The sequence below is a fragment of the Rhipicephalus microplus genome, chromosome 6, assembly GCF_043290135.1.
Source record: "Rhipicephalus microplus isolate Deutch F79 chromosome 6, USDA_Rmic, whole genome shotgun sequence".
NCBI classification, from domain to species: Eukaryota; Metazoa; Arthropoda; class Arachnida; order Ixodida; family Ixodidae; genus Rhipicephalus; species Rhipicephalus microplus.
The window spans coordinates 21,462,899-21,472,663 of NC_134705.1; the positions used below are offsets into that span (position 1 = coordinate 21,462,899).

The 9,765-nt window shown below is 44.2% G+C and overlaps 1 long non-coding RNA gene across 1 annotated transcript; it reads right to left on the minus strand.

Annotated features, from left to right (window-relative positions):
* Positions 1-341: 341 nt before the first annotated feature.
* Positions 342-7,206, minus strand: LOC142765209 (uncharacterized). The gene is made up of 2 exons (XR_012884099.1): positions 6,826-7,206; positions 342-6,786 (listed from the first exon to the last, which is right to left on the minus strand). It is a non-coding gene; the product is annotated as an uncharacterized LOC142765209 (long non-coding RNA).
* Positions 7,207-9,765: the final 2,559 nt, after the last annotated feature.

Genomic DNA, 9,765 nt, shown 5'->3' on the forward strand with positions numbered 1-9,765 from the left:
ATAATACTTAAGTTTGGAAGTGGGTTTTGGTATTTGATTGCAAAGGCTAGCAGCTGGTTAGGTTGTGCTATGGGAAATGTTCAGCTAGTGATGATTTCCTCATTTTCAAGCTTCATTTTGGATTTTGTTCAGAGTGTTGTGCAGGTCATTTCGCCAAATGTCTCCTTTGGCTTGCTTAATTGATGAGCCTAGTGATCGTTGTCGCTACAGACACTACTTAAACGCTTTGCCTGTCTGATGAATATTTCTTCTTTGCAGTTTCATAGATGATGGCTTGTGTAGTAAATGTACTATAGTTGGCTATTCGTTGGCATTGTGTATAGCGTAGCCTTTGATTTCTCTGTAAAAGAAAGAACTCCAAGACAGCCCCATTAAGATGCGCATCACAAGAATTCACCACTGAAGATTAAATTTCGCCAAACATGTTAGCAGCAAGAACAACGCTGTAAACCAAACTAAGATATTTTCTTTTTCTTCTTTTTGTGCAGTTCGACTGGAGTTGGAGTCCGCTCCTCCTGCACACCCTTCCCCCTCAAAATTTCACTTGTATCTGCCCTGTTCATTTTTCTTTTCTGATTGGCATTGTCTGCTACAGGTTTAAGGTGTGGGCAGAGGATTTGTAAGTTAATTTTGCTGAAAGGGTTGTGCATGGTAAATTTACTACTAGGGTGAAACTTTTTACAATTGCCAATTAATGCAATTGTCATGAATCCATGTCAGAAAGGAGGCTAGCAGCAAGGCTATTGAATATATTCTACGAAATGATTCTATATTCAATAACATCAGTGTTACCTCAAGACAACTTATCCACTGAAAGATCAGAAAACTACATTTAAACCAAGAAAAATGCATGTGTTAGTCTCTGTTTATGATGGAGTTGTAAAGAACAAGTGGAATAGATGTCATGTTTTACCACTATTGATCCCATTGGTTGAAACTGTGGAAGGAAACTCTGGAGAGATTTATAGGCCTCTGCTGCTGTAGTCTCGAGCAGTTTGGTTCTCTTCACTGCAGCAATGCGACATTGGTGAAATCACAATGTACAAACTCCGTACTCCCAACAACAGCTTGCTGTGCAGCTTTGCACTTGATTCACAAGCTTCTTGTGTGTATTTTACAAAAGCATTACAAGGATACTAAAGAGAAACAGTGACCTTGTTTAGATTGACAAGCTGCACTCTGAGAACTCTAATGCCAATGGCTTATGTTTCACTATCCCAAGTTCATTATTAGCGGAGAAAATTTAGGTTGAAGTTTCACTATTGAAAGTTGTGCGGAAATGGCTATGCGTGACGTGAAAAGTTTTTAAATGTATTTTTCGTAATTTTGCAATTGGCTCTGTGATATTTTCTGAAACTTCGTCTATGACACCCACCGATGACAATTTCTTTCGTTTTTATCAATTATAAGCTATGTAGAACCTAGCAAACGCCATCAAAATTAATGATGTCATTGTGTTTGGTGAGACATTTTCTTTTCCTGGTTTCGCACTTGCCAAGCGTCGTGTCGTGGTAAGAGTGGTGTTGTGAAATCATAATCAATAGTATGCGAAAAATTATTTCGCTCTTTAGTCTCCCATCAGCACCCAAACAAAAATTAACAAGAATGATTTAGAGTAGCTGACCAGCTCATTCACCTGGCCCAAAGAGAAATGAAAGTCAGTGTAGTTGTACTGTTGGGTGTATCACATCTCAATACGTATAATCCTAGGAGGATGGAAGATAGGAAGCATGACACAGCTGACAATTTATTGCAACAGTCACAAATTACATGTACATTTAAATGAGCCCGTGCAGTACTTTTAACAAACAAGCAAAAAAAATATGCAGTCTCACAAGTCTGCAGCACTCTGGTACCTTGCGAGGCGACGTTCATATGCCCGAGCAGAGCACTATGAAAATGTCTTTAAACAATTTAACTGTTGTGCGCTCCGTTAAAAAAGGTTTGCAGCCAAGATAACTGGGTCATTAGCCACTCATTGCAACAAAAGAAATGAGACGTCCAGTTTTTGTGTCGGTACTCTCTTACCATTATTTACTAACTGAATTGGAACAACCGCTAAACAAAGCACAACGCCTTTTGAAGGTATCTATTGGCAAACAAAAGAATTAATTCTGGCCGTTGGATAGGTGCTGATAAAAACAGAAGCAGGCACGCTTTCTTCAGCTGTAGGTTGATGGTACTGTAGCCAGTCGCCGCTAAGCGCAGGCCACATGCTCACAGTTCACCTTCATAAAGGACGACAGCGCATAGCCATGCTGACTATGACTGGTAACGTGGGAAGTCTGTCCTCACAAGCTCAAAGGCTACACATGGCTGAAGATTGCCCTCATTCACACAACTTGTTTGACGGACATGCGAGTTTCACCATGGTGAACTAAAACTTGAAACAGTGCAAACGTATTTGGTATGCTGTGTTTCTTCTCTTTGCGTAGAAGTACAAGTTTCCAAGTTCTTAGTACCTTAAAGTGAGAGATGCACACTGGCCTAAGCACTACCTACAACTTAATACTGCTGTAAAATCCTGAGAAATCACTCCCTCGGCGCTGCAAAATGATCTGGAAGGGGGCCCTTGCTTGTCTCGGACACTTATTCAATATAAAAGTGCTTTTAAGAAAAATGCACACCTGTGTTTCTAATGAAATGCTGTATTGAATACACACGCATTTACTGTTTTACAGACCCGAGGAGAATTCTTCTGTGAAATTTCAGGTGTTATGACAAGGCGGGAAAGATGTTCTACAAATGTTCAGACAATTTGTCACAACTCAGAATGCAGCCTCGAGGCATCACATTGTAAAAGTGTTTGAAAAATCTTGCACATATATAAGGACTCTCAGAACTTTGGTTCCAAATAACTGCTGCTGTGGAATTCCGTAGTGGAGAACAGGTTGAAAAATAATTGCGGGAGGGGAGGGGGCGTTTGCTCTGTATTTTATACAGTGCCCACTCGCGATTGAAGTTGGAATGGAGACAGTAGCATGTGCTTTTTTCATAGCATTGCCAGGGCTGCACAAGAGGCCCATTGAATGTGACTACCCGTACAACCAAGGAACGCTTGCCACCAATTCAGCTGCTCTATCTGCGAGTGTTCTCTTCGCACTATTTTAACTGTGCAATACTTTACAGTAAAAATACACACCTTGGAAAACATTTTAGTGTTTTAACCAATTTTGACTAAATATCTGCAGTCTGAACAAAGTGGATACTTAATACAGTTTCTTATGAGAGTTTATGCTTTGAATTGCAGCCCAAGTCATGCAGTGAAGTTCATGCATGCACAGCTTACCTACCGCCACCTTTATTTAGGAGTGGAAAGATAGGCTGCTGCTTGAATTGTACAGGAAAATAAAGGAGGAGGTGGGGTAATTTGCCATGTCTGTTACAGGCAGGTGTACTTGCTGCCAAGGACCTCAAAGGAGGATAAGTGACAGTGGTGGAAATGAATCTGCACTCCAGCCAAGTGCACAACGAGATAAGTCAGGAACAATATTGAAACGAAACATAAGATAAGCATTTTAAAAACTGCTAATTAAGCATTGTCTTGGCTTCATCATCCAACATGTGGTTGTTTTTAGAATTTTTTTATTTTTTTCCTGCATCAAAAACCTCAAGCTGAGCATTCTGTTGTTATTACTAGTACATATGTTTGCAGGAGCTTATTTTGCTGCAATCTTGGATAGGATATTTAGTAAAAGTGCTCAGTGGCATTAATGTTTATCTGCTCCCTCATTTGGTTTTAAGATGCAATTTTTTCTAGATTTGCACTTGTCTCTAATTGCAGAGAACTCATATTGATCCTTGAGGTGTGTAGTAAATAACAAGCAACTTTTTCAGGCAAGGTTACCTTATCGTTTTCGGTGATATGTGGGGTTTAACATCCCAAAACTACCATATGATTATGACAGACGCCTAACTTTACATTTTCTTGTCAGTAACTTTTATTAAACATTTCTATTTGTCCTGGAACATTATTTCTTTGACAGTATAGCTGCATGACTGCTGCACAATTATATAGAATTAGTTTGCCTAATGAAGATGAAGAAATTTTGTTGATTTGCTGTGGCGCTGCTGTCGCATCCGGATTCACTCACTGCATGCTCGCTCGTGTCATTCCCGTAACCTCCATCACCTGTGCATGTTGCAGTGCGTCGATATCTGTGGAGGCTTCTTCCTGCGTGAACAGTTTTGTGCTTAAGCGTGCCCTGTTCTGCTTTGTATGTGTTACGTGCTTTCGTCATGCCCAGATGTTGCGTTCCCGGCTGTAGAGTAGCTACAGGAAATGAGAGACACCACAACATTTCTTTTGTACCCACGTGTACCTGAGCAGCGAGAGGTATGGGACCACGCTATTCCTCGTGCTGATAAAAACCTGCCGAGCACCTCACGTGTGTGTGATATGCACTTTCACGAGAAGGACATCTTGAAGACTTTCACTCAGGTCATATGGTAAGAAGGTACAAATGGCCAGAGCAAAGTGCGAGCTCGTCGAAGGATGCGTTCCACGAATATTCCCAAATTTGCCCGCTTACCATTATCGCGGGGCCCGCGACAAAGAAGCGAAAGCTGCCCGATAGGAGTGGGGTATTTTCCAGAATATCATCGGCAAAAAAGAATAGACTATCTCCGAGCACTGAGTTCGAAGACAGTGAAATAAGTCCCGACATGCCGTCAGCTAGTGGCGTCATTTTGCTTCAAGACATAGACAACTTTGTTTGCCTGCTGCATGCTAGTGGAAAGTTGTTGAGAATGGCGAGACAAGCCGTCTTGTGGTGTTTCTAGTGCTAAAAAAAAGCGCCATTTGTGGAGAAATGTGTTGTCGTCGCAGAAGACATGACAGTCACCATTAGCAGCCGTCACCATCGCTTGGCCAAGTCGCCGGACAATGCAGATACCATCACCCAATTGGCCGAACTTATGGGGGACATAGAAAAGTTGAAAGTGTGTTCATGTTGTCCCAGTGAGTCAGCAGGCAGAATCGCGAGTAATGACTACGAAGGGTTCACCGATACCGCAAAGTGCGGTCTCTGCTCGAAGCTTTGGCTGAAGCTGTGTTAACAGGTTTCATTAGAGGATCTCAAGAAGAAGCAGAGGGAAGACATGCTCAAGATAATGGCCGCACGCGTAGCTTTTCGACTGTCTAAGTTGCGAAAGGATGTGACTGACATGAAAAAAAAGCTGTTTACATAACCAGACAAAAGCCACGGGATTGTGCCATATAGTTGTAATTTATTTTCAAGCACGAAAAACACAGCCACAAGAGACGATGCAAGACATTGTAATTGGGTTTTTCGCGTGTAAAAATCTATTGCGAACGTATACCAACTAGCAACTAACCGAAAGACTTGTGTATGTTATGCTATATATATCAAGCATTGTTTATTGTGGGCTGTTCAGAAAGCCATAATTATACTATTTTTGCCTTACACCGCTAAATATTATGCAGTGTTAAGTTTCTGGGGCAGTACAACAAATCTCGGTAATATACTGTCATGGACGGCCATTTTTGGGGGCCCCGCGTCACGGCAATTATCAGGCGCCGTACTTCCCCACTGAACGTGGGAACGGCGGGCGCATGAAAGGGAGCCGAGAAGTTCAGAATGGCGTGCTCTTCTTGGAACGTCGCCGTCAACGATTGATCTTTTTGTAACTGCGGCGGCGTCTGCAAGGTCGCGGAAGGCCGCGATGTACCCCAATCAAGGATTAGGCTATGGGACGCACCGGCTGAGAGCCAAACAGTCTGACCGTTTCCCACGGGGAAAAGCGTGGGAAACCCTCTGGTGGCGAAAGCGTATGAGAACAACCCAACAGGTTGTCACTCTCGCTAGTTGAGTGCCCTCTCCCAATTAAAAAGGGGTGGGGTCAAAATATTTTTGGGGCGGAGTTTCCATCAATTAAACGCGCATGATTGGACCTATGTAGAGGTCTCTTGTCCCCAAGGAAGAGAGCGAGGAGACACGAGAGGGATTTAAGCGCAGGATTTCGCCCTGCTAGGCAGACTAGTCGCTGACCAACATGGTGTAGAAACAGATCAACAAGAATCTTTTCTAGAAGTTTTTAGTGTGGCTCTGTATCGGCTGGCCACCTAAACTTAGCCGTTCGTCTAGTTGTGACGCGATATTAACGTCTGCAACGTAGACATCGGGACTTCGCCTCGAGTTAGCTCAACCTGCTCGAAGTCATCTGCAAGCACTAGTCTCCCGGAGCCAACAGCGTGGCAACACCGCCGACATCGCAGTCGTGCCAGAACTCTCTTCGACTTCTCGCATCCGATCGTCAGGGACGCAACACTGCCGGTCATCACACGTATGCCTTCACCTGTTTATATCTTTGAACTTTCTCCTCCGTAGTTCTATTGTTGTTAGTTTGTGTAGTTTGTAATAGTTCCCTCGCGTAAGCTGATTTATAGTTTTTATATGTCTTCTTAGTTGTATCAAGTGTTAATGTATTTTGTTAGTTGTATTGAGGTGTTGTGCTCACGTAGACGGCACCCCTGGGCTGACCCACCCAGGGGAAATCGGCAGTCGCCTTTTCCTATCTCTCTCTTCCTACATCTTAGTCTTTTCTCGTCTTTAAATCTGTCCTGTCTTCTTCTCCCTTCCATTTACTTCCGATTTTTCCTGGCGGCAAGGGTTGACCCTGTGTGGCTATCCTACCTTGGATACACCATATTCGGTTATAGTGGTGGTGTACAGCTGGCGTCTGCAGGTCCTGTGCTTACAGGCCCTGCAGCGTCCCCTTGTAGGACTCCATGGTGGGTGGCTGGCGCTGCTGCCGAAAATAAACCTTTTTTTATGGCTTGTTCCGCTGCTGCCGAAAATAAACCTTTTCTTATGGCTTGTTCCTTCCCCCCACTTCCTGATCGCCCTCAGAAAAGAGGGCGCACCGATGAAGTATTCCAGTTTTTTGGTCACCAGAGAGTATCCTTTCCCCGATTCCACGTTATCCACGCTGACACACCCGGCAAACCAGTGAGAACTATTTCACCTTTTCTTGTTTCGAAGTCTTTGACAGAAATCTTTGGCCCATGATATAAAGCATCGAGAATAGCAAGTGGTGACCTCCTGTTGGAGCTCCGCGACCAGAAACAGTATGAAAAATTGTCTAATCTAGTGAAATTTGGAGATACCAAATTAATAGTAACCCCACACCGAACCACGAACACCACCCGTGGCGTTGTTTCAGATGACGATCTGTTAGGGCTGACGGAGGCTGAACTCCTGGAGGGTTTTAGCGAACAGAATGTCATTAACGTGAAACGAATTAGGATGAGGCGCGATGGCAAAGAAATCCAGACTAAGCACTTAATACTTACTTTCAATTCAAGTGTACTGCCCGACTCCGTTGAGGCAGGGTACATCAAGCTTCGAGTGAGGCCATATATACCGAACCCTCTCAGATGTTTTAAATGCCAGCGGTTCGGCCACAGTTCACAGAACTGCCGAGGCCGCCTAACTTGTGCGAAATGCAGTGCTGATGAACACACATCTGATGCTTGTGAAAACTCTCCTCACTGTGTGAACTGTAACGGGGAGCATGCCGTATACTCACGGTCATGCGCCAGCTGGAAAAAAGAAAAGGAAATTGTCACGATTAAAGTAAAACAAAACATTTCATTTAGGGAGGCACGAAGGCAGGTGTCCTACCCGCCAGAAACCAGCTTTGCCGAAGTGGCGCGTCAGGGGGCAACGCCACGACGGCCCCCGGCGCCTGTCTGGCACACGTGTAGTGAGCCAGCGGTGACGCCATCCGCCCCCACGGCGGTTGCAGCCAGTGCTGCTCCGCCATCGAAGAAGGACGCACCAACCTCCGGGCTGGGGGCCGCGAAGGCCTTGTCTTTAGAGGCGAGGCCCTCAAAACAACCGCAGCGCTCGCAAGAGCGCTTGTCCAGTGCCTCGCTAGAGGCAATGGACACAACTTCGAGCGTGAGGGCGCAGCAAGCGCCTAAGAATCGGCGCGACTCCGTCGACCGATCCAAAAAAGAAAAATCTCGTGTCACGGCCCCTGGAAAGGGTCCGTGAGCTAATTTTCTATATTTGAGCACACAGCACAAAACACATCTAAAATGGGCACGCAGATTTTACAGTGGAATGTGAGAGGACTTCTCCATAACCTCGATGATATTAGAGAACTCCTTAATAAACATACTCCAAAGGTGCTGTGTGTTCAGGAAACACATCTTAAGTCCACACAAACAAATTTTCTAAAGCAATATGCTATCTTCCGCAAAGACCGTGACGACGCTGCCGCCTCGTCGGACGGTGTCGCTATAATAGTTGATAAAGGTGTTGCCTGTAAGCAATTAAACCTCCGAACTTCTCTTGAAGCAGTTGCTGTCCGAGCAGTGCTGTTCGGGAAGCTACTAACAATTACTTCTATTTCAATTCCTCCGTGCTATCAACTTTCAAAGACAGAATTTCAAAGCGTCATTGATGAACTTCCTCCGCCATATATAGTCGTTGGTGATCTAAATGCACATAATCCTTTATGGGGCGACTCCCGTTTGGATGCATGAGGACGCCTAATAGAACACTTTCTGTTTTCGTCAGGTGCATGTTTACTTAACAAAAAAGAATCAACATATTATAGCACTACGCACAACACATACTCTTCTATAGGCCTGAGTATTGTCTCGAGTACACTAATTCCTTATCTGGAGTGGTCTGTTCTCAAGAACCCCTTTGGGAGTGACCACTTCCCGATAATGTTAAAGTTAACAAAAGAAGATACATGCTCGCCTGACTTTCCTCGCTGGAACACCAAGTCAGCCAACTGGGAACTGTTTCGAGAAATTACATTTTTAAACGGAGATGAGATTGCTGATTTTAATATAGACGATGCTGTAGCATTCCTAACAGGTTTTCTTATTGACGCTGCAGTGAAATGTATCAAGCAAACCAACGAAATGACCAATAAACGTCGCATTCCATGGTGGAACGACGATTGTCGGAAAGCGCGCAATAGACAAAATAAAGCTTGGAGACTACTCCGAAATTACCCAACAGCTGAAAACCTCAACAATTTCAAACAGGTTAAGTCCCAAGCCAGAAGAACGCGTCGTCTTGCAAAGAAAGAAAGTTGGAATAGGTACATCTCCGGTATAAATTCTTACTCCGACGAAACGAAGGTTTGGAATAGGGTAAACAAGTTAATGGGTCGGGAGACACACCCCCTACCTTTGGTAAATAGCCGAGGAGAGAGCCTGGAGGAGCAGGCGGACTGCCTAGGCGAACACTTTGAATACGTCTCAAGTGCATCAAACTATACAGAAACGTTCTTAAAATTCAAAGAACGCGAAGAGCGACAGCCCCTTAAATGTAAACGTCCATCCAGTGAGTCTTACAACTGCCCATTTACATTAGCTAAACTTAAGGCATCTCTTGCGTGCTACAACAACTCAGCGCCAGGTGTTGATCGTATAACATACGAAATGGTCAAGTACCTTCACCCCGAAGCACTAAAAACACTCCTAACTCTCTTCAATAACATGTGGGCAGCTGGGTATATTCCATTGTCATGGAAAGAAGCTATAGTCATCCCAGTACTTAAACAAGGCAATGATCCGTCTTTGGCCGCCAGCTACAGGCCAATAGCGCTAAGAAGCTGTCTATGCAAACTATATGAGAAAATGATAAACCGGCGCTTAATCCACTTTTTAGAAAGTAACAGTATACTAGACCCCCTTCAGTGTGGTTTCAGAGAGGGGAGGTCGACAACAGACCACCTTGTTCGCATAGAGACATACATCAGAGATGCATTTATTCA